Below are 26008 nucleotides of genomic sequence, written 5' to 3'. Positions count from 1 at the left end.
CATCCTGCTACTTACTACTTAGCTGGTGCGCTAGCTTGGTGGCGGGCTGATTGGTTGGCTTGACTTGACTTGGCATGGCATGACTCGGTTTGCTTGGCTGGTTTGTTGCGTTTATGGTTTGCGCTGCTTCCTTGTCCTTCCTTGCTTGATGTTTGCTAAGAAACTTTTGCTGCCATTTTGAAAATAACATTTTTTAAAAATGTTTTCATTTTATTTCATTTCATACAATTTTATTTTGTGCATGCTTTCGCAGTTGTTGTTGTGTGAATTTATGGCTTTGCTGATAATGCAATCGTAATGAAGGTGGTTGCATGGACTGGCGCTACTTTAGTTCGAGTATAGAGCAGCGCACTTTATAATGAAAGAATTGAAAATATGCTAAGGAAAAAAATTGTAAATTTTTTATATGAAAAACATAGCTAATTTTTCGAATGAAGAGCTTGAAATGTGTAAGTGCGTTCTTTTTTTAGAGCAGACACCTAACAGTAGTTTTTGGATGCGCTAAATAAAGTGCCATTTAAAAAAATAGTAATATTTGGCGCGTATACCTCTGTTAGGTGTTTGGCCCAGTTCCTCCTCCTATTTGAGGCGTGCTTTATGAGGAGCTTTTCCATGGCAGAAATACACTCGGCTCGCCAAGGGGCGACCGATATTAGAAAAAACGTTTTCTATAATTTTGATATTTCATGCACGAAGACTCGAACCTGTGCACTGCCGAATGGTAATCACGCACCAACCCATTACGTGCAGCCTTTTAGACCTCTACAGCGGCATTATATGAGGCCTACTCCCCTCAAAGTAGCAATTAAATCTTGAGCTATTCTAAATGAGCTGCTTAAACAGTGCACCAGGATCTCGCCTGGGTCCCTGGACACACAGGTGAACTGGTGAAATAGTTGAAGTGCCAGTCTGACACTCTTCAAGTAGCACTGGAAATTGTGTCGTGGATAGGTTGTAGCTACAAGTCAGTTCTGCCCAGCTTGTGGGCATCCTTTTTTACAGAAGCAACTTGTGGGTTAGGTAATAAATGGACCACGGGGCTCACTTGTGAGGTAACTATAAAGGTCTGACCTGAAATTAATGAACACAGAAATTGGTCCCACATCAATTTAAGCTGACGTTGGTATTATCACCGATCACTACCTATTGGGAACACTTGGAAAGTGTAGGGGGCTGCTCTCTAATGACTCTGTCATAGATGCCGAAACGAGGAGGAAGTGAATATTGTTGAATACTTTCTCAAACACTGTCTCGTTCTTGCTAGAATGCATTATAGCTGTTTAAACTCTTACTTCTTTGGATGTTTCGGAGACTTAGAATGCGTAGCCGTCCACAATATTTCTTCCTTTTTTTGAGAGACTAAGTAGGAATAAGAAGGAGAGACTTGAGCCCAAGCAAATGATATTACAATAGGCCTCCAGGTCTAAGTGGTCACCTGAACATCTTCATAGATAGTTGTAATCACCGTAACCTAACTTAACTTACGCTAACTCAAGTCTTACTAAAAAACTCTTTTAAAGAGAAACAGAAAATTTTTTTGTTAGCACAGCTGAGTTGATAAAAATACTGCGATAAAAAAGCTGATCGGTTAAATTCAGTAACCAATTCAGGCTACTCTAAGTCCCTAACTGGGAAGTGGATGGTTTCTTGTCTTCCATTGTGGGTTTAAATGTACCTCTTTCCTTGTGAACAAATGGTTATCAGGCTGATGAATGAAAAGTGGAGATCTTGGGATCCATGTTTCTGGACTGACTTGCAGACTCGGTAACTCTAACCGTTATTTTTTCGGTGCATGTCAGCTTCGTCAGCTTTCTGCACAAAATTTCAATAATGCTTTAAAGCAGGTATTCCCAGCCCTTGAGCTCGCAAACTAAAACAGCTTTCGTGCTTTTACATGCCCACACGAAAGTAAAATAGATTTAGATGATGTAAAGTTTTCCTCATAAATTGTGTGAAATTTCATTTGCAGTCACAAACAGCGAATTTTCAATATACAATCAGCCGTGCGCAAAATACCAATAGACTTACAACTACGACTAACAGTACCGAATACCGCCTTCAGAATTAAAGAAGGTGGTTTTCGGAATGCAAGGATATTCCATAGTGTTATTTTAGACAGTCAAAGGCTTACTAGCATCTCATTAGATTTTACTACTGCTACTTTAGAGTTTAGAATCGAGTTTAAGTTCGACATGCGAAATGAATGTTACGAAAGCCACGAGCAGACATATTCAGACTGCAATCAAGAAGAATCTAAGGAATCAATTTTCACTATATGATTGAGTGTCTGAGTGCTCTACAGTATAGAATGCTGGGGTTATTCTCGATTGTTAACTTGAAAGAATTTACAAAACCGAAATTAGGTGACATAGGCAGATTCATAGCTAAATCAAGAGGGTTCAACTCCTAAAAAGCAGTGGTGCGTCAAAATGGCAGCTTTTGTGCTAATTGGGCCTGGGCTGTGTCACTTCGACACACCTGGGAAAGTTTTTAGAAACCTTAGGCAGAATTTTTGTCAGATATGCACTGGGTATTTACCTAGTACCCGACTGTAACCGAGCGAATGCAAGGAAGTGAGCAATCGCACATCACCATGGGTAACAAGACATCTGACTCCTTAGCTAGGATGGGCTCTGAGACTTCGTTCTGCCACTGCCTTCTGCAGCCATCAAAGCCACGGTTAGCAAATGGGTTACTACAACCCTTAAACTGATGTTACCTGTCATGTCGGACCGACTGTTGCAAATCCTTCTGTCATTAAGCAAAAGGGACTGCAGACAGCTGGTTCGACTGATGACGGGCCACTGTCTGTGGGCGAAGCACATGGAAAAGGTAGGCATCTCAGACAGAGATGTGAGTCTGCCCCGCCTTCGCTCGAATCAGGCTTGAGGTCTTTGGAACTGATGTGTTAAGAAGGCCCCTTGGCACCACAAGGTCTACTCAGATTTCTTCGGAGTCGGGTAGGTTTAAAGAAAATTAAAAAGGAATCCGAGTGCATTGCAATGGACTTAATTGTGTCTGAGTGCTGTACAGACAAGACACAGATTTTTTTTATTTTTTAAATGAATATTGTGTAATTGCTCCTGGCCGGATTGTTATACCTCCACAACTTTGAAACATTTATCTGAAACTCCATAACTCAAAATCTACTGAACCAATTACGAGGGGTGCCTTTTATATGTCGGGATTGGGTCGGGGTTGTCGGGGTTGTCGGGTTGCCAACCTGGTGTTGCAATCTGGCAACTGACAGCTGTATCGCAAAGTTTGACATTTTTTGGCTTTTATGTACTCAGAACGTTTTGAAATACCAGCGCTATTTGTGTTGTTTACAGTAACTTAAAAGATTCATCTCGGTCCAAAAATGGAATTAAATCGTGAACATTTTCGTGCGATTATTTTTTACAACTTTCGACGTGGATTAACTCAGCAACATTGCATGGATGAACTTAATTCATTTTTTGGCGATGAAGCTCCATCAAGGACCAGTGTTTATCGATGATATGGTGAATTCAATCGTGGTCGTAGTTCACTCCAAGACGAATTTCGTGAAGGTCGTCCAAAATCAGTTGTTGTTCCGAAAACCATTGATGCTGTGCGCGAACTGATATTGCAAGATCGTCATGTGAACTATCGTGAGATTGAGACAATCTTAGGCATTAGTGGGACCAGCATACATTCAATATTGCATAAACATTTGACTGTCAAAAAAATTTGTTCGCGTTGGATCCCACACAATTTGTCAATCGCTCAAAAATAGGCTCGTGTCGATTGGTCGAAGGAAATGCTCAAAAAATACGATTGCGGGGCTTCGAAACACGTCTATGACATCGTGACAGGTGATGAATCATGGATTTACGCGTATGAGCCCGAAAGTAAACAGCAGTCGACTGTATGGGTGTTTCAAGATGAGCCAAATCCAACAAAAGTTGTTCGCGCATGAAGCACTTCCAAGCAAATGGTGGCCTGTTTTTTCGGAGAAACTGGACATGTCGCAACCGTACCACTAGAACAACGCAGAACAGTGAATTCTGAGTGGTACACAACCATTTATTTGTCCAAGAAATTAGGAAAACCAATCGCCAAAGACGGATCACTCTTCACCAGGACAATGCGAGCTCTCACACATCGGCTCAAACAACTGCATTTTTGAGCACCCAAAACATCGAATTAATGGGTCATCCACCGTATAGTCCTGACTTGGCACCGAATGACTTCTTTTTATTCCCGTACGTAAAAAACAAACTGAGAGGTCAACGTTTTTCGACACCTGCAGAAGCGGTTGCGGCATTTTGAATGCATGTTTTGGAGGTACCTCATTCAGAGTGGCAAAAGTGCTTCGACAATTGGTTCAAACGCATGCAAAAGTGTATAGATCTTCATGGAGAATATTGTGAAAAACTATAAAGTGATTTTCGATGATTAAAATTTGTTTTTGTGCTCTAATCCCGACATATAAAGGGCACCCCTCGTGTTTTGAAATTATGCACAATACTTTTTCATATAATTTTCCAGGGTTTCCTGAGAGCATTGATGTTTTTTTTATTGTATTATCAAGCTTACAATCTTATCATTATTGTGAGTCGATTTACCACTGCGAACTGAAAGGTCAATTGTGCCGCCTTTATGGGTTCGGAGTATATCTAGGTGTCTATATCCGATAAACTACTTCGTATCCTAAAAGGAATCGTAATAGGATGAAAGTTATAATACTTGAATGTTTTTGTGAGTTTTTTGCCTCAAAGTCTTATTATTATAAAACAAAAATGTGTTTCAATTTCCTGCAGGAAATAAATTATTTAAAAATAAATGCGTAACTTTCATATATCTCTAATTTTTTACAAATTTATGGACAACTCATGGAGGGGTCCTAAGCTGAACTATTCGTTTGTCGTGGCAAGTCACTGCATGCATTTTTTAATGTCCCAAGTATTTGCGCTAATTACGACAGCTAGTCAACAGACGCGAATTCAACACCATTAGCACAACAACAACTTCAGTAAAATATCATATCTAATTGAACTTGTTTTGATGGTTGAATTACAAAACTTTCAAAATAATATTTATTTCACACTATCAGTAATAAATCTCAATTTATGGTGCGAGTATTTGTGGTGTCGGCGGCAGTGCTGTCGATGTTGCTATTGTTGTTGTTGCTTTCTGCAGCAGTGTCTTGTAGCGTGTGAAAAAAAACAACAAAAAATTAAAAATAAAGACAACTGCAAGTGGTGGAACGAGATCCAAATAAAAATGCACACTTTATATTCCAGCAGCAACACATCTGGAAGGGAGATGGAGGGAGTCAGGCTTCGGTGCATGGGTGTAAGCAAGTTGCTGAAATATATTTTATTTAGACGTACTTTTTTAAATGCAATTAAAGGAAGGTGTGCGTTTGCAGGCGGCCAAAGTTGAGTAAATTTTTGTGTGACTACTATTTGACTATTCGCGCTGGTTCGGCGCGCACTGTAGGCTTCTAATATAATATCTAATGACGGAAAAAGATGTTTTTTTTAGTGCTTCCTGCTGGTGTAGGCTACGAGAGGATTTCTATCAAACAAAACATCAAACAATTACCATTTGCTATCGAAAGGCGGCACTAACTCATTCAAATAATTGTGGAAAATGTAGAAGGTGAAATCCAAAATAAACAAGACTGAGCTAAAATAGAAACGATAGGGGCTTTGTTCTGCTAACTTGGAGTTTATTTATTCAATATAATCCCTCTGGCCTTGACCGATCTAAAAGCTTTTCGAAAGAGTGATTCAGGTCATTGACTGGAATGTCTTTCAAAATGTCGGTACAAACATTTTGGATGGCCTCTATGGACGCAAAATGTTTTCCTTTCATGGTCTTTCATGGGAATAGCTAGAAGTCGCAGGGAGCCATATCAGGCGAATACGGTGAGTGAGTGATGGTTAAAATGTAATTTCTAGTCAAAAATCAGTCACAAGAGTGGATCGATGAGATGGTGGATTATCATGCAATAAGCGCCAGCTTCCTCCTTCGCGATATTCAGGGCAAATTCGGCGAACGCAATGCAACAAACGCTTCGAAACGCCAAGATATAAAATTGCATTGACAGTTTGGCCCATTGGCACGAAATCCTTGTGGACAATTCCTTTGGAATCGTAAAAACAAATGACCATCGACTTGATTTTTGACTTCTTCAAACGCGTTTTTTTTTTTGTGGTGGCTCGTCTGGGGCGTTCCATTCGGTACTTTTACACTTAAGCTCAGGTTCATGTTAAAAACACCACGTTTCATCCCCAGTTACAATGTTGTAAGAGAGGTTTTCGACTTTTGTCGCCTCTTTAAAGAGGTCTTTCGAATGTTGAATCCTGAGCAATTTTTGGCCCTCAGTGCACTTGTGCAGAATGAAACGTGCACAGACCTTTTGTAAGCCCAAATGCGATAAATCGATGTTTTGGAGATATTCAACTCCGATTCCATGAATTTCAACGATGATTTTGGTTAATTTTTGATAAGTTTACGAACAATTTTGATGGAGTTTTCGGTGATTACTGTTTTGGACGGCCCGTATGTTCATTGTCATTTATGTCCTCACAACCATCTCCGAAACGTGTAAGCCACTCATGAACTCTGGCACGAGATAGACAATAGACAATCATCGCCATAAACTTTTTTCATCAATTCAATTTCGGTAAACGTTTTACCGTTTTTAAAAGCAAATTTGATATTAGCTCTTTCTTTGAAACTCATTTTTGTACCGATGACACAAACATACTGACACTTTAGACGCGATTACTTCGGTTCTACTGAACCGAATGTCACCAAACTTTCACTGTAAGTTAGGGATGCAACTTCCAACGCACTAACTCCATAAAAAGATGGTCCCATTAAAAATATTTTTATGACGCCATTTTCTTTTATTTCGGACTTCACTTTGTATAAGTAAACGAGCATTTCTATAAAGTATAACTATTCTCGCTAGCGGCGAATCTTGGTCGATAGCTTTATTAGGGCTTTCATATGCAAATTTGTCGACAAGCGAGCATAACCGAAACCTAGTGGGAAGTGGCGAATCGAAGGCGCCTATTCCATTCCTTCCATTAGAACTCTACATAAATTTTTTATTATTATTTTTTTTTATTTATTTATTTATATTTATTTATTTATATTTAGAATAAAGAAGTTTATCCATGATAACACATACACGCAGTGCTCCCAAAACTGCTTCTTTTGTACAGAAATATATATACCACCAATATCTTATACAGCAGACCCTCATATACATATAGCCGAATATACTTTTGCACGTCCATGCCTATATGCTGTACTATCTGGTGGCAACCTTGGCTAAGTTTGTTAAAAGGGCTAAACCAAACTGCAATACCTTCGTTGTTGTTCATCTAGCAATGGTTCGCTGTTTTCTTTTTTTTTTACTTTTTTTACCCATTATAGTTGTTGTTGCTTTAGCTGTTGTTGACTGCAACGCCAACTGAATTTGTAACTGGCAAAATCGTGACTAATTACAGAAATTAAAACGCTGTAATTTAATTATGTATCGGCGATTTGTTATCGCTGCAGCAACAGCCAGTCAGTCAGCTCGGCGACCATTCAGCCATTCAACCATTGAGATGCAGCAAAGTGCAACAACCAATGGCATCAATGGGCAACAACAATAGAACAATACAAGTAAACGGCAGCAACTAAAGAAATAGAAATGTGCGAGTATGAAAAGTTGAAAAGTTTAAAAGTAAGAAATCTAGAAAATGAAACAACATTTTTTTTTAGTATCAGAGGAAATGAAGTAAAGTCAGTTTAAATATTTTATTTTGCATATATTTGTTCCATTAAAACTGTTTTACTAAAACTACTGAAATATAATCCCCTGCATAATGTTATTTTCTCTCCTAAAGCAAGACTTTGCCCCCAAAAATTAAGTCACACATTGCCGCATATCAACTCAACGTGTGGATTTTTCCAAATGAAATGCAACATAAATGGCCTTTTTACATATTTTTTGCATTGTAATTCAGCTGCCACTGGTCTCCGCTGCAAGGGGTGGTTAAGGCAGATCCAATACACATTTGAATAATTGATATCTGTCGACTGCCGCTGAAGTTCAACGCGGTAGAGTGCAAGCACCCGCTTGTTTCGATCTCACTTTGCTTTGGACGCTTTTGACTGCGCTTTTCTTTTGATTTATTCACTTTTGAATCAGTCAGCTGACCGTTAGGCTATTGAACTCTGCGCGTTTCAACATACGAGAATACGTGTGTACATATGTATGTGATTTCAGATTTAATGAACAAATTTTCAGTCTTTAGCTTCATTTATAGTTTAAATTGTGATTTGCATGGATTTGTAGAATGTAACTACATTAAGAGATTTTGAATTTCAAATTTAAAAAAAAATTAAAGCATATTACCAAATTTATTTTTGTTTCTATTTTCATATATATTCTATGACGTTGCGCATGTAATATTATCTCGATCAACCGCTGCTCCGCTGTAGGTTGCGCATCCTAGTGAAGCACTTTTGAATGACATATTCACATAAATGGGGCTCACTTTCACGAAGCACGCGAATTATCTTAGCCTTCAAAGTTGCAACCGTCATAGACCAAAGAATCCATGTAGGCCCACAGAAAATAGTCGAACGGCTTTAAATCACCTGATCTCGGTGGCCAGTCAATGTCACCACCCAGCAAGAAGACTTAGCCATCGGGCTTCTCAGATAATAAGTTCAATGTTTCAAATGTGAAGTATAGAAAATAGCGCCATTCTGTTGAAACCGCATTTTTACGAAATCCATAAAATCTATCCCAGGCAGATACGGCATGCGGCTACCAAAGCAGTAAAGGTCAATGTTAAGTAAATTAATGGTAAACATCGGTGGGCCAACACTGAGCAAAAGAAAGCTAATTATGGCGGCCACAAGCTCAATTCTTCTGTACGGCAGCGAAGTATGAGGAATTGTGCTAAACTGCAAAGCCAAGCGCAAAGCACTGGAGGCTGTGCAACGAACAGCGACACTCAGCCTACCGCACTGTCTCAGGCGCAGCAATTTTCGTGATCAGCGGTCAGATACCCATCGACCTCATGGGCTGGGAATGAATGGATGCGTGGGACTCCAGGAAGAAACACGTCATCACTAGCCTCCCAGAATGGAGGCGCCTAACCTGGCTGCGGTGGCAAAGCCGATGGGACACTGAACCGAGTGGCAGATGGACGGCGAAACTTATTCTATCAATTGACAAATGGGTCCAAAGGAACTTCGGAGAAGTGAACTACTTCTTAACTCAGTTCCTCTGGGGTCACGGATACTTCCCGAGTTACCTATACCGTATGGGCAAGGTAACCCGTTCCAAGTGCATATACTACGAAGCACCGAGCGATGACGCTGAACACACGTTTTTTAGTTGTGACAAATGGCTCGCGGAAAGAAATGCTCTGAGGCAGCAGATCGGCGGCTTCGGGCCGAGCAACATAATCAGCAAAATGCTAAAACGTGTGAACAGCTGGAACGCGGTAATAAAATACATCAAAAACGTACTACGAAAAAAAAGATTGACCTCGACACAGTGCAACAAAGTGAAGCCGCCCAGATAGAGACACAAGAAGTCGAGCCTATAGCATGAAAGCTGGCTACAAATATGGTGGACCCCGACATGGGTGAATAGAATTGATCCATTTTATGGACGTCGTTCTAGGCACTCCCGAAGTAATGCAGAAAGTAGTTCCGGCAAGGGTGTCCCCCAAAAGTGGAGGAGGGATTGTTTTAGTGGTCATACCACACGACGCAGTAGACGACGGTCGCTGTAAGTGCGAAGGCATTTTAAAACCTACCTCACCCCCAAAAAAAAAACTCCCAGCCCACAAAAAGTTTATTATCAATTGATAAAGAGTGTATCTCATTGGGTATCTTCAAGGAATCCAGGGCGATGATGCCGCCGTACTCCAAAAGGTGCCTTTTCCAAAATGTAGGAACAACTGCTGTAGCTTTTTGTTCCTGTAAATTATCAAATTTTCCTTCTTTACGAAACCACTTAACCGGAAATGAGCTCCGAATGGTTAAGAAGATCATAAATTGAAAGCAACGCACAGCATACAGAGCACTGATTTTGATGCATCCAAAACGCATTGATTCCATATTTTAATGTCATTATATTCCATAGTTTAATGTCAAGACTAAGCGTAGTTTCTATGACATTTTTTAAAACAAACTAGCCGAAGATCCATCCTTTACTATTAACACTATAACGAATTGGCACATAGTCATAGTCTACTTGAAGCCAACAGGCGCACAGAAAATTAAAGAGTGGTTTCAAAACCTCGTACCTATAGATTTTTCCATCCTTAACATAAATTTGAAAAAACAAGAAAAGAAGCACTTTTGATGTTTCACGTGAAAATATTTCGGAGAAACTTCAGTTCATGCAAGAACTTACAATTTTTTTTTAATTTTCTTTATAATTTTTTTCTGAGAAACTATAGTAAACGCAATAAAATAAAATTAAAACAAAACTAAATTTTCGTTTTTATTTTTTTTTTATTTAAAAATTTAATTTTTTATTTTAATTTGCAAAAAAATTAAAACGAAGTTAAAAAAAATTTTTTTGCGTGAATTGAAGTTTTTCCGAAATTAAAAAAAAAAAAACGAAAATTAAAAGTAAAAAAATTAATAAGAAAATTAAAAGAAAATTTAAAATATTTCTTTTAATTTTTTTTTTCTTTTAGATTTTCTTTTTAATTTTTTTTTTTTCAATTTCGGAGAAACTTCAATTCACTCAAAAAAATAATTTTCTTTTAATTTCCTTAATTTTTTTATTTTAATTTTAATATTTCTTTTAATTTTTTTTCTTTTGATTTTCTTTTTAATTTTTTTTTTTCAATTTCGGAGGAACTTCAATTAAGGCAAAAAAATATTTTTGTTTTAATTTCTATTCAATTTTTATTTAAATTAAAAAAAAATAGAAAATTAAAATTTTTTTTTAATATTATTTTCTTGCGTGAACTGAAGTCTCTCCGAAAAAAAAAAGAAAATTAAAAAAATAAGGAAAATAAATAAAATATGATTTTCATTTTTTTCGGAGAAACTTCTGTTTAATTTTTTTGAAGAAACGTCGGAGAAACTTTAATTCACGCAACAGAATATATTTTTTCGAAAATTAAAAAAACAAGGAAATTAAAAAGAAGTTAAAAAGAATTATTCTTTTGTGTGAATTGAGGGATCCCCGAAGTTACAAAGAAGAAATCACAAAACGAAAATTTAACAAAACAGAATAAAAAAACTTAGGAAAAAATTTTTTTTTTAAATTTTGTTTTCAATTTTTTTCGGAGAAAGTTCTCAGTATACGCAAGAAAATAACTTTTTTTTATTTCTACTTTCAGCATCATGTTCCGCATTTTAGTTTCGACTAAAGTTCCCTTCCTCACCAAGCCGCTTTAATTGATTTTGATGTGGCGCTGAAAGAGGTATCACACTTTGGCGGTTCTCTCGCTCGCCGGGGCTAACGGCAGTATTTTAAGCCGATCTGACTTCCTTACTTAATAGCGGCAATATACGATGCAAGGAATAATGATTTTCTCACCATGTCCCGTCTATTCTCTCTTGAAAATTCGAAGTCTGCTTTTAGCCTCACTTTCTGCTAAACAAATGCGAATGCGTTGAAGGAAAAGATTGTCCGGAATCAACCAAACATTTTTAGCTGTAATATAATTATTTCTGCTCATTTGCGCATAAATGAAACTGAACAGCTGTCGCTACTCACGTGAATCATGCTACTTGGACTGGGGTATGTCATGTGGCTGTATATTCACTAAGCAGAGAATTCAGAAGGTGGTGTCTTCCGAAAACCGCTGCTCAATTTTTGCGATTTTGTCAATTGAGTGAGGTCAGTTGTCTTTTCCAGTAAGAAATCGATAAATGTGTGGATTAAAATGACGTCACACCGATCCAAATTGCTTCGATCAGTTTTACAAACAGGTCCTCATGCATAGAACTTTTTTTCGCGTGGGCGGCCTTTGGCCGCGCTTCAAAAAAATAACCCTCATCATTTTGCGTAGTACTCCTTTTCGCCAAATGAAGGAATAGTTCCTGTTCCTGTAAGCATTAATCGACAAAATTAGGAACTGTGTGAGAAATGATTGTCAATCGACAAGAAATGTGCGCAATCGAAACAGCAATTCCGTGCAAAAAAATTAGCATTGGGAAAAAATGATATGTTCCTACGGCAGGTAATTCGCTATCTTAGTGATTCGCTAATTTCCGCAGCGCTTAGTAATTTCGGCAGCTCTCATAATTCCCTCAGCTCTCTCTCTCTCTACCAAAACTAAGATTTTACTTTATTGAATAGCGAAGGTTTTATTTCAGCAATAAGAAAAAGTGTCAGCAAATGGCAGCAGGCCACAGAGAGGACCCTAATAGGAATATGAGGCATTGGTAGAGTGGCTGTCGGAAAAACAGAATCAAATGTTCTATTTTTTTCACGATATCTACTTTTGCTTCTATTATTAAATATTAACATTTTCTGGTTATTATTCAACGTTAGTTAATTTTGTCTTGGTTGGTTCTTCCATTTTACTTTGACAGCTAATTTCGATAAATTTTCGATACAAATCAGGGTTTGTTCGTAATTCACAAAGTAATTGTGACGTAATTACTTACAAAAGAGGAGACTCACTCTCAAATTTGCTTATATTTAATTTGCCCTTCAAAGACATCATAACATACAGAAAAGAATTAATATAAATTAAATTAATTTGTGTTTATACCACCTCAAGGCCAAGTTGCAATAATAATCGACAATATTTCATTTCATTTGGCTATAGATCAATCGAGTATTCACACTGAAATAGGCGGCACAAAAGATCATGGGATCGAAGTGCAAACCTCCAATAGTTCTAATTCAATCCAACTGAAATGAAATGGAACTCTTCACTTTGGTGAGGTCAAATCGACAATTTCAATCGAGAACGTGATCGAAAATAGTTACAGAAATAAGCTACAGAAATCTGGAAATCTAGAGATAATTTTAATAATTAGGTATACCTTCTGCTCAAATATGAACGAGACGGTATCAATAAAACGGTCCGCGGATGACATATGGCAAAAATAAATTTTTGGTTTTTTGTTAGGACTGTTATAAGCTTACATGGCGAATTTCATCGTGATATGTCACATAGTTTGTTTTCTGTGCTACTGTGAACAAGTCAAGCTCGAGTGTGTTCTTCGAATTCTCTTTTATGACTTCAATTGTCCCAAAATGTTTTCCACGGAGCGGCACCTTGAGCTTGGGAAACAGAAAAAAATCACATGGAGCCATATCAGGCGAATACGGTGCTTGCGGAACGATATTAACATTATTTTTGTTCAAATAATCGCGAACAAGACGTGTTGTGTGAGCTGGTGCATTATCGGGATGCAAGAACCATGACTTGTTGTCCCACAATTCCTTCCTTTTAAGACGAATGTTCTCGCGCAAACGCTTTAAAACGTCTAAATAATATTCAGCGTTAACCGATTTTGCGATTTGTGCGATTTTCAAGCACAATTTCCTTTACTTTTCCGATGTTTTCGTCGTTTACTGATTTTGTTGGACGACGTTCATGAGGCAAGTTTTCAACCGATGTACGGCCCTCTTTGAACGATTTGTACCACTGAAAAACACGTGCACGCGATAGAACAGAGTCCCCATAGGTTGTCTGCAACATTTTTAAGGCGTCTGAAGCCGAAATTTTGTTGGAATAATAAAATTTCAAACAAATTCTTTGAATTTCCATCGTTAAATTCGAAGAACACACTCGAGCTTGACTTGTTTACGGTGGCACAGAAAGCAAACTATGTGACATATCTCGCTGAAATTTGCCATGTAAGCTTATAACAGCCCTACCAAAACACAAAAAATTTATTTTTGCCATATGTCATCCGCGGACCGTTTTATTGATATCGTCTCGTTCATATTTGAACAGAAGATATTCATACGAAAATCTGGTAATTTTGCAGAGGAGTGGTGAATCCTCAACCCACCTTTCTCTCCCTTAAATACCATATCTCCATATTGCCAGAGTCCTTTGCAAAAATTTCCGCCCATCTATAACTACATTCCATACCTAAAATGATTATATTAGTATAATGAAAACTTTATAATTATAATGGATTTAATATTTCTTTAGTGAAATAAAATTACGAGTATTTCCCCTCCCGCGTACCTATATTTCAATTAAACCGTCTTTTCAGCCATTAATATTATATTTTTCTAATAGACATAGAAAAAATTTATTTAAATACGAAAACCAAATATTTGGAACCCACAAAAACAGTTTAAATAATTTGTTAAATTTTTTCATGCTCTCTGTATGTATCTGCAGTTGTTATGTTAAACCTCCAAATCTGAATAGCCGACAAGAATTTAAAGCGAAAATTGGACAACAACAATGGTAACTGCCTCAATATACGGCTAAATCATTCACAAGCCAAGTAACGAGAAAAAAGAAAAACTAGACAAGAGAAAATTTAAACAACAACAAAAATTCTCTGCTTCAAAGAACGCCAAAATCAAAGTTCAACAAAAATACATAATTGCATATTTCGTCAGCAATTTCGAGCCAATTCATTCGGACAGGCAATGGAATTTGTATAGCCATATAAATTTGGGGACTAGCAAAGAGTGGGAATAATGCATGTAACAACAGGCCGATTGGTAGGTGGTGGTGGTTAGGTTCAGGAACAGGAAGGAAAATCAAGCCGCAATGCCAAACAGACAGACAGCCAACAAATTTACCGTTGCAGCAATTGGGTTTATAACTGCAAATTTTCAAATTATCAAGCCGTGAACCCCAAAGCTATGTAAAATGGTTAAAAGTGTACGTATCCACTCGTACAGCGTAATGATCATGTAGGTGGATGTGTGCGAGAAATGAAGCCCTGGAGGAAATCGAGATAGTTTTAAAGTAATTATTTGTGCTTTTATTCATTTAAATATTCAGTACAAAGTACCCTACAGAGTAGACGCTATTGCAAGATACAAAAAGTTGGACAATTACTTTAGATTTTTTATAAAATATTAGAGCGTTAAATCCACCAAGTGCCTAAGCAATAAGGCAATGGGGCATTTCACATAGAGTACATAAAATTGACGAAGGCTTCGTGGAGAAACGTTTTAGCTAATCTCGCCATTAACCCCTACTTCCATTTAGAATAGCAAATTTGACTTTTTGTGCAAATTTATTCGCTGGTGGATAGCAGATTTTATCTCTAACTACGCAGATAAGTGATCTCTAACTAACTTATATATTCTACAGCCCATTAACTAGGTTGAGAGCGCTCCTGTACCTCAAACTTTAAAATCATTTATCTCATAGGTCCATATTGGTTTTAAGAGAGCTGAGTAAAGTGAGAGATTACTTTCGGAAGAACATGAAAATTTTGATATAGTAACCATTATAGGCTTCTGAGTTTTATTCGTAGAGCCTTCCGTTTGGTGAAAATATCGGGTTTCCATGTGAGTTTGCTATCAAGATGCATGCCGAGATATTTTGTGAGTTTAGTTTGGGGGATGATTATATCATATTATTGACGGGTGGGCAAGTTTTCGACTCAGTGTAAAGGTGACTTGGGAAGATTTTGTCTCGTTTTCATTAATTTGCCATTATTTCAATCAATGCGTTACTTTATCAAGTAATTTCTAGAGTTGTTGGGAGGCCACAAGGGGGTGGGAGTCAATTGTTAGTACAGCAGTCTCATCCGCGAAGTTTTGAACTATTTTTCCTTCAGAAGCTGGTAGATCGTATGTGTATAGTAAGCATAGGATAGGGTCCATAATACTGCCTTGGGGTATACCACCTGAACTTTCACATAGTGCAGACTGTTCTTTGCTTTGCTTGACAAAGAAATATCGATTTTCGGGGTAGGACTTAGTAAATATGTAATAATTTATTGATAGAGTGTCTTTTATTTTATAGAGTGAGTTATCATGCCAAACGCGGTCAAAGGCTTGAGGTATATCGAGAAAAACCGCTGTGCAATATTTTTTGAAGTGAAACTTCTTAGGCGTCGATGGACGAGCGAGAATGGAGAGTAAAATGTCAAGGTCATGCAACGAGAGAGAAAAAAGATACAACGTAGAGGAAAAGGAAAGAGAGAGCTATACCTTATATATATCTTAGATACACTTTAAGCTACTTTTCCCGAGTTTTTCCTTGTGGTTGCAAATTTTTAGTGAGAAATAACACTGCCTACTTTTTGGAGCTTGTTTGTTGGTGCAAACTTGTAGGAAATATATTTTTGTTGCCTACTTTTTGGCGTTATATTTCCTTGGTGCCAACTGTTTGGGGCGTTTTTTGGTCTTTTTTTGGCATTTTTTTTTGTGCCTACTTTTTGGCGTTTATTTCCGTTACCTGTGCTAGGGCTTGTGCGTACTATAAAGTGCTATCCATTCCGGCGTCAGATTTATTGGTATTGCCTTGCGGTAATTTGTGCCATTGCTGCGGTCCTGGAGTCACTGCGTTTGTGCGGGTGATAAACGTTCGGCCTAATGCGCGTTGTTGCCACGATTTGTGTCCGGCGTTTACCTACACCGGTCGACCCTTCTCCGTTTTTTTGTAAATTTTGTCTATTTGTATTCCCTGAAATGTTGTGAATTTATTTAGATATATATTCTTTCTCTCTCTCTCTCTCCCTCTCTTTCTATCTTTCATTCTCTCTCGGGTCTCTCCCTCTTTCTTTGTCTGCCTTGAACGTTTCACTTCTGTTATGTGTACCACGCTATACGCACTTTTTTTTTGTTCCAATGCTTTGTGTAATCTGTTCATGAGTCTATGGGCTTATTTGATGGCTCTGTGTTTTTTCCTCAAACCGAATCGGTGATTTGGGATTATATTTCGGTCTTCAGTTATAGGCATCATTATTTTTAGAAAAAATAATTCCATTACTTTAGAGGCAATAGACTGATGGGCCGATATGATTCGACTTTTTCAGCACTTTTTCCTGGTTTGAGGACCAGTTTTACTTGAGCTACTTTCCATTGAGGGGGAACAAAACCAGATATTGTAAGTTTTTCTTCTCAGGGTTACTTCAGTACTTCTCTTGTTATAAGTTCATAACCAGGAACCATTTTTAAAGATTTTTTTCAATTCTTTAAATTAATTTTTCGTGAATTTTTTTATGGGTGGGTCCCACTGGTGCGCGTGTTCTAGGGTATATTTTACTTTTTGAGCATTACTTAGAGAGGGTTCGATTTCGTAGGGGCAGAACACTCGAGTTAAGTGACGAGCTAATGTGTTTGCCTTCTCGAGATCTGTTTTAGCACATTTGTTAGTTTCCATTTTAATGGATGTTGGTGGTAGAGTTGGCCTTTTTAAATTTGTGTTGTTTTCCCATAGAGAGTAGTTAGTGACAGGTTAGGTTAGGTTAGGTTAGCCTGGTTGGCAATAAGCCACGCATAGACCTTTTGGTCCCTAGCGATACCAGATGGAGACCGATAGTGACAGCACATACATCAAATTTGCGGAGATAGTTCTGGAGCTGCGAGTTGTGTTCTTTTTCAAAGAGTTCTTTGAGTTCTTGAGTAAGTGAGTTAAGTTGGTTTTTGATCTCAGAGCGTCTATCTACATTAAAATTTATAAAAAAATTCTGCATATCATTTGGTTTTTAATAACTACCTTGGCATTTCAGCTAATTTCTTAGAGGGTGTTTAATATACCCACATACACATACACACTTGGTATAATTTCAATTCAAATGGGTAACTGCATACATACACCGATAACCACATGTGGGCATGCATATGCATGGATCAAACATGAAGTTTGTGTGGGTACGAGCAGTTTCCAAATTCGCCAACAACAACTGCAACAAATAGAAGCCTTCATTCACATGATAGAGCATGTAATTTGCATACCCTTCAAGCCATCAACCGCTCCTTCACACTCGATATTTAACTCGCTGGTAATACAGCGTTTCCCCTTTGCCGCCCACTCCACTGAAGTGCCGAATTCAATGAATAGGCCAACAATTTGAGTGAAATTTTACAAATCGGCAATTATCACATACATATGTGTGTGTGTATGTGCATATCTACATATACGACAGAGGTTGATTCTAAGCAGCAAAGCAAAAAATTGCACACAACATTTTTCAAGCGCTAAAAATTGTTTGCGCGAAAAAATGCGAAACAAATTGGAGCGAGCGATTTTCGTTTACTTAAAAAATAACGGTTCAACTGTTGTTTGATTTAGCATAAACGGAAGAGTATTCCGCTGCGACCGCGCCAAGCGCTAGCGCGATTAAATGGTCAATTGTTGTTACTGGCATTTATCTATTTTTTATTTTCTACTTTTAATTTTTTATTTAAATTTTTTTTTTTTGTGCTTTCTTTTTTTATTCATCATTTACTTCCCTTTACTTTTTGTTGCTTGTTGGCGCATGAGAAATTATTGTTGTCGATTTATACTTTTTTGTTTTCTCCCTTTTTAGAAAATACTCATACCAACTCATTGGAATTGCTCCCACAAGCTGAAACTGTAACGACTCATCGGCGCAACAAACAAAAAAATGCAGGTAATATTCGCCCGCGCTCATCGGCTCAATCAGTCAAGCGTCCCAACGTGCGGCTGACATACATGAAGCCTGACAAACAGGCAAGTCTGTCGCTGTGCCAGTTCATTCAGTGGGCAAGCAACGTGGCGCGCTTTATGGGAGCAACGAATGGCAATGGGAGCGGAGAAGGAACAACATTTGCTGCTGCAAACAAATTGTAGTCGTAATAATGACAACAATGAGCAAAACCAAAGCAATCGAAAAACAACAACAACCCTCAGCTCCTTCTGTGCAGAGCGAATCCCATTACAGTGTACTCCACGTCCATGCAGTTAGATTTTTGCTCCAGTATGGATTTTTTTTTGCTCCAGTATACATTTTTTCGCTAATGCTAATGAATTTTTCCATTATTTTCGAAACTCATTTCGCTTTTAGTTAAACTAATTTCAAAATTCGTATTTCAAGTAAACTTAATTAGTACAGCAGATCCGCTTATCCGTATAGGTAAATGACAGATGGCAGGCTTGCGCACACCTCAAACTGCTTAAAAACAAACTCTTGTCATGGACGTGTAAGCACAGATATGACTACTAGCATAAAAACTATTTCTTACGTTTTGAGCGTAAAACTTTGCTAATAATTTGTGGTTCTGTACGAGAGTCTGTTGAGTCTTATAGAATAAAACATAATATTGAGATCGAACAATTTATAAATGGACAAAACATAGTGCGCTTCGTGAAGGCGCAACGTCTTCGATGGCTAAGCCACGTACTTCGAATGGATGACAACAGAATTGCAAAGAAGACTTTTAACTCTCCCATTTTGGGCAGTAGAAAGCGTAGACGGCCGCCAAAGAAGGAGGGCCGATGACGCGGAAGACGACTTGCGCGCCATGAATGCACGAAAAAGCCATGCAATGAACCGATACGTATGGAGCGTAATAGTGAAATGAGCATTGACTCACCTGGAGCTGTAAATGCTTCGATGAGGGTGAAGAGTATCAAGAAAATGTGTACACGGAAAGCTTATTTCATGCTATAAAACGCGATCGGTTCATGACAAAATCTAGAAATTTCACTAATATCTCTAACTTTTTCGAAATTGGGCTCCTATGCAATCATATTTGACACTTCTGAACTGGACAGCTGCAGCATGCAAACGGACAAGCAGGCAAGCAATTAATCGTGTAAAGGTAAAAATAAAGACTTCCATTCCTTACAATCATTTTTTTATTTAGTAGAAAAGTTATTCAAAACAAAACTGTACGCCACCAAATGTAGACAACTTTTTGGCGTTAGTTTTTTATTGAAATCTGTTTATTCTCCTGTTTTTGTTGCCCATCTTTGATGCCTCCGGTGATAAATCCAGAGGTTTTGCAACAAACTGCTATTACCTATAAGAACCACAAGCAACAACCTTAAACAAATTGCCTGCTATACGCTCATTAAAAAAGATTCCAATATTAAGAAGCTAAGGAAAATTACTTTTGAGTTTGGTGTCAGCACTACTCTCATTGAGAAGGTTTTAAATCCTATGCCATGGCCGGCGGACGTCAAAGTTCGGGCTTTTCAATTTATTCAAAATTCTGCCAAAAAAAAAAGACTGCCTAGCAACTAAAAAAATTTAATGAGCTTAACGATCTAAAGATATACACACCTTGAAAACATGGGCAGCACTCGGACAAAATCTGAGGCTATTCGCACTTTAAACGCTCTTTCGGAGTTTGCCGTGATTATCTTTGTGGAAACGTGGCTGACTATAGACGTCAGAATGGAATATGGACCGTACAAACCGACTGTTGAAACTTAACAGGAAGGACATGAGAAATTTTGTGGGGGTTCTATCAGGGGCAGGCATGCCAGCAGATGGGAGCACCCCAAACGACTACTGCAGAAGCTGTAACAACCTTGAAGTAAAACAGAGCATAGAACACTTTCTGTTCGGGTACACGGCTCTGTGTAGAAGAATGTTTAATATTCTAGGAACTTGGCAAATATTTGTTGTCTTACTCCAACCAATTTTACAGCTCCCCATGAATCGTAGTGTTAGAGTTAGCTCAAATAAACTATTTTACGAACAAGCTTAATTGAATTCTTGATCTGGTTTCCACCAGCGCGAATATAGACGCCACCATTTCTCAATGTCTTTCCTACTCTCTCTCTCTGGCAGACGACCATCATCTTTCGTTATCACTTACAATATGTGGTTTCAACAGGACGATGCTATTTGCCACACAGCTAACGAAACAATGACTCTTTTGCGCGAAAAATTTGATGGCCGAATAATCTCACATCGCGGCGATGTCAATTGACCGCCAAGATCATGTGATTTGACACCGTTGGACCTCTTTCTTTGGGGTTATTTGAAAGAAAAGGTGTACGTCGATAAGCCAGCAACAATTCAAGAGCTAAAGGATGAGATAATTCGGCACATTGCCTCAGCGTCATCGAAAATTGGGATCATCGGATGGAGGTGTGCCGCCGAGGCCGCGGCGGCCATTTGGCCGATATTTTGTTTCATACGTAATTGAGCCATACCAGTATTATCATAATAAAGAGAAATGACAATAAGTTTCCTAAAAAAGTTGTATTTTATTCAAAATCAACACCGGCCCTTGAAACTTTTCCACCCTTTATAAGACCAATGTTATTAGATTTAAAACAAACAAATAGAATTCTTAGGGTTAGTTTATAATTTTTTTATAATAATTAATAAAATTTTACCATTTTCATTGTTACTTATATTAATTTAAATATTAATTATTAATAATTTTAATATCAATTTTTGTGACTGCACAGGAAAATGAAGTCATTAAGGGATTCACCAAATGACTATTAAGTGGGTGTTTTTTTATTCGTTAGTCATTCAACTGATTTAAATCGCATTTCACTAACAATCCTGGCATAGAGTACGTTTCTAAATAAAATAGTACAAATTGAAAGAGGCCCACCCCAGAGTGGTCTTAAGTTATGTCCACAATTTCTTTTCATGTAATATATTTGAGGTCATATAAAAGATTTTGGTTTCCAGAGATGCATTAAGTGTCTGCCTAATCGAGTGGAACAATTAAAACAAATGGTCCCACAATACTAGTTAAGAGGCGGTAAGTCACATGACAGTACAGTCTATTTCTACAGATAAATCAATGATTTCACCGGCAGTATAGTAACATTATTCTCTTGAAACCAAGGCTATTCAATACAGGAATCTTCAGGGGAGGTTTCATTCTCCAATTCCTTTGTATTAAAATATAGGTATTATGAAGTGAAGTTTTACATCGCTGGTAGTTTTTAACTTTCTTGTACCGATACAGTTTGATTAAATTGAGCCGTGAAATGTAAGCATAGACGTTTTGCATACCCCAGGGCAGTAATCAATGGTAGTTGAACTTTGATATAAAGCAAAATTGAAGTGATCGACAACAACAAATGTACGAATATATCTCTTTTGCTTATACTCGCAAGCATGGCCGCTTTTCAGAGTAATCATAGTAGCAGAAAAAAAAGAAAACAGAATAAAAATGCATGAAAATGCGCTGACTTGGCAGAAAATGTGAAGAAGTCCATCGCCGTCGAGTGATCGTGATTATCATTCCTAGCATCAGCACTTGAACAACACTTCGTCGTCGCCCTCAACATCATTACGAACGCCAGCAACATCATCACCTGGCATCCGCTTGGCATCGTACCACCCACCCACCGGACAGCCAAGCCAAGCAATGATTGCTTCCACCACTTTTCATTTACAATCATTCAACATTCTACTACTTCCACTCATTCGCTACTCCAGCGACTCCTTTCTATGCATTTGGCGGATTGGCGGTGGTCGGGGGGTCAGTTGGATGGCTGGTGGCTAGTTGCTGCGTCAGTCATTCATGTCCCGTTTCAGTAATTTTTCAGCCATACACTCATCCGCATACACATATGATGTATGTATGTATATGTTTGCTTGCATATGTGTGTATGTGTGCTTATGTGTCAGCCTGTTCGCCTTTCGTAGTAGCAGTAAATTGCACAACGCCCACAGGGAACCGATGAATAAATGTATGCAATGCACTGGTAACAGCAACAAAATAGTAAAAAAGCAAAGCTACCAACAGCAACAGCAACAACAGCTCTGGTAATAGCAATAACGTCAACAACAGCGATTTTGTAAGTAAACGCATAATAAATGGCTTATCATCAACAGCGCAATTGGTCTATTAGAGATTATGGCCAAAACGGTGTGCCCGGATAAAAAAGACAGGCGCAAGTTGTAGAATGCTACGAGTTGGAGTTCCTTAGATCGTTTGCTTGTCTCAAGTGCAATGAGTGACTGAAGAGTGGCACATTGGTGGTTGGGTCAGATTTGATTTAAGGTAAAAATTAGGCTATCGTTTGTGAATTGCCTAAATTTATATATAGTTTTTTTTTTTTAATATCAGAATAGGCGTTGAACAAACGCATTTATTTATTTATGTAGTTTAAGAAATTACAATTTTGCAGTAACGCAAAATTAAATTAGCGATCGCCGTACCCGAATGGGTTGGTGCGTGACTGCCATACAGTAGCTCACGGTTTCGAAACACCGGATTTAAAACACCAATTGACAGAAAAGGTTTAAGGAGGGAGTTGAGTGTTAGTGGATTTCGAACGATGACTGAGTTACGGTTGTGCTAACCGCTTCATGCTGCTGAAATTGATCAAGTTTTTAATATGAAAGTCTGCTATATCAGCAGTCGTAGCAAAGAAATGGGAGGTAAGATAACTAAATCTTAATCCCACGAGAACAGGACAGATAGGAAGAAGGTGCTGAGATGATTCCATCTTATTCTCCATAGATTTGACACAAAAAGTCCAAATATTGCTGAGTCTCACAGCATCCCAACCTCGTTTATGGGGTTCGACACCTACGAAATTTGAGAGCTGAGATTCTGTCAACCTCAGAAGATCCTCGAACGCCTCTGATCCACGCGTGATAAGTAAGACTTCGTTAACTTACAAGTGTGTGTACATGCTCAGCGCTCTCTGAGTTCAAGCGAAGTCCATCCTTCAAAGAACAGATCGTAGGTGGTCAAAGCGATTACTCCTTTAGCGAGGAAACTACCTCACAGGGCCTTTGGCGGGCCAGCTCGTCTGCGTCGCAGTTTCCCGCATTGCCGCCGAGTTTCCCGCATCCAGATACCCAGATGAGTTTTATATCAAAGAATTAGAATGCCATCGAAAGTAAAGCCATGCATCCTGACCAATTTCAAGTGTACCGTCATCGAATCCAGGGTTCTAATTGCCGCTTGGTTAATGAAGCAAATATTTACTTTCGAAACGGTTATTACACAAAAGAGCCGCCAATCAGCTGCTTCCTTGATTGCGGCTACCTCCACTTGAAACACACTATAGTGGTCCGATAACCTGAATTTGAGTCTGATGAGAAGCTCCTTATTGAATACTTCTCTGCCAACCCTTCCGTCCTGTTCAAGACATCCGTAAGCAGGTTTACCAGGCCCTGTCTCCAAATGCTGCACAGCGCCTACTCCTCTTTAATGGAATGTGAGTGGAGAATATTCCGCTTGCACTACGCGAGGTTGCATATCGATCCGTCGTCAAGAGGATGAACGCGAAGCTTCCAAGGATACTTAAGTGTCTGTAAGTGAAATCGAGCCTGTAGCCCGAACCTCTCAGTCTGATTATGACACGCACAGTGGCAGTTTTGTCTGCGATGTGTACAGGTGGCACATTTAAGCGCTAGAGTAGGAGTAGCTCAAAGCACCCCACTGAGTCTAATGAGTGTAGACGTTTGAACTCTCTCCAGCTTCTTTACCGATATTATCCTCTCCAGTGAATGCCAGCAGAAAATGACTCCATATAAAAAAATTGGCTTTATAATGGTATTATAGAGCCAAAATACAACTTCATGCAAGAGACCCCATCTTCTGGTGTGTCTTAGAAACTATGCATAAAGAAACTTATAGATACACGGATAAGAGACATACGTCTTACAACCCGTAGTAAGCAAAAGGCTGAATAGTATAGTTCCTTCGCTCTTTTGTAGCTGCCATAGCCGAATGAACTTATACATGACTACCACTCAGTTGATCCCGTGTCGATGCCCACTGTGGACGGCTGGAATCCTCTGAGTGCACTGCCAGCAACTCTTAAAAACTAGCTAACATTCGGAGGCGTTATAAGCCTGTCTGGCCGTACTTTTGTCAGAAAATATCAAGACGGGCATAGCAAAAAGGATGGGGGCTCATTGGTGTTTTCGGGCTCGAGCGCACACACTTCAGCATTATTTTCGGTTAAGCAGACCTAAGGAGTACGCGGCAGGACAATCTATGATGTGAAATAAATGCAATAATTAAATTTGAGAAATATTTTCCACAGATTTACATACGTAATGCGCAGTTGCACCATTCTCTTGACAAATTGCCTTTCTCAAAACTCAAAGTCTTTCGGCAATACAACAACTACTTTGAAGGTAAATCTTCGTTGAAATTAAATCAAATCTTTCGTATAGCGCATTGATAGCTGATAAATTGGCAAATGAAGGCTCTGCAAGTATGCCACTAGGCCCTGAACACTTTCTAGGTGTCAATTCCGCATCGATTCAACTATGGATTGACGACTTCATGAAGTCTACCCACAGAGGTCGTTGGTCTGAGTTGAACTCGTGTAGAGTAGTCAAGTGCTTTGTGAAAGAACCAAACAGGAAAACAGCGACCTTTCTCCTAAAACTCAGCAGGAAGGACTTGAGAGTACTGGTGGGTTTAATCACAGGACACAACGTCTGTGGTCAGCATATGGCTACTATGGGGGTTGTCTTGAGGATGACGACACTGCAAGGCATTTTCTCTGTAGCTGTTCTGCATTTTCCAGAATCAGACTTAGCATATTGGGTTGCGATACACTGAGTATGGACAAAGTTCATACTCTTCCTCTTCCGGATCTCTTAAAATTCATCAATGAATCCAAGAGATTTGTGGAAGAGTGACCTCAAACTAATTTATCCGTTTTTACCATCCACCTTTTAACTTTCCTATCTCTATTCTTTCTACTGATATCTATCCGGGTGTAGTGCAATGGTCTACTGCCTGAGTGCTTGAACTGGTCCAACCCCCACAAATCTAATCTAATCTAATCTTCGTACCGCGCAGCTATGATACTATTTTCCTGTTAACTTTTTGAGCGCATTATTTTTTTTTTTGCTAAATTGCATGTGACTTTTAAAAATATTAATCGCTGAAGTACCCTTTACATACTCCCCGTTTCTCCCAACCTTTTAAAGTCTCAGGCAGAAAATACTGTTCGAAAACGAATAGTCGGTCAGAAACAAACACCTGGCATTTATTGTACAACATATGACAAACAGCGGTAAAAACTAAAACACCCAGTATGACATTTTAAATGACATTAGCTACAAAGTTGACACTAGCAAAACAACAAAAAAAAACGAGGCAAACAAAAAAAACTCGATCAACAACGATCACTTAAAGACACATTTCGGCTAAGAAAGCAACACTCTGGGGTGCCGG

Source organism: Anastrepha ludens, chromosome 5 (genome assembly GCF_028408465.1).
Source record: "Anastrepha ludens isolate Willacy chromosome 5, idAnaLude1.1, whole genome shotgun sequence".
Lineage (NCBI taxonomy): Eukaryota > Metazoa > Arthropoda > Insecta > Diptera > Tephritidae > Anastrepha > Anastrepha ludens.
Note: the sequence above shows the minus strand (reverse complement) of the source record.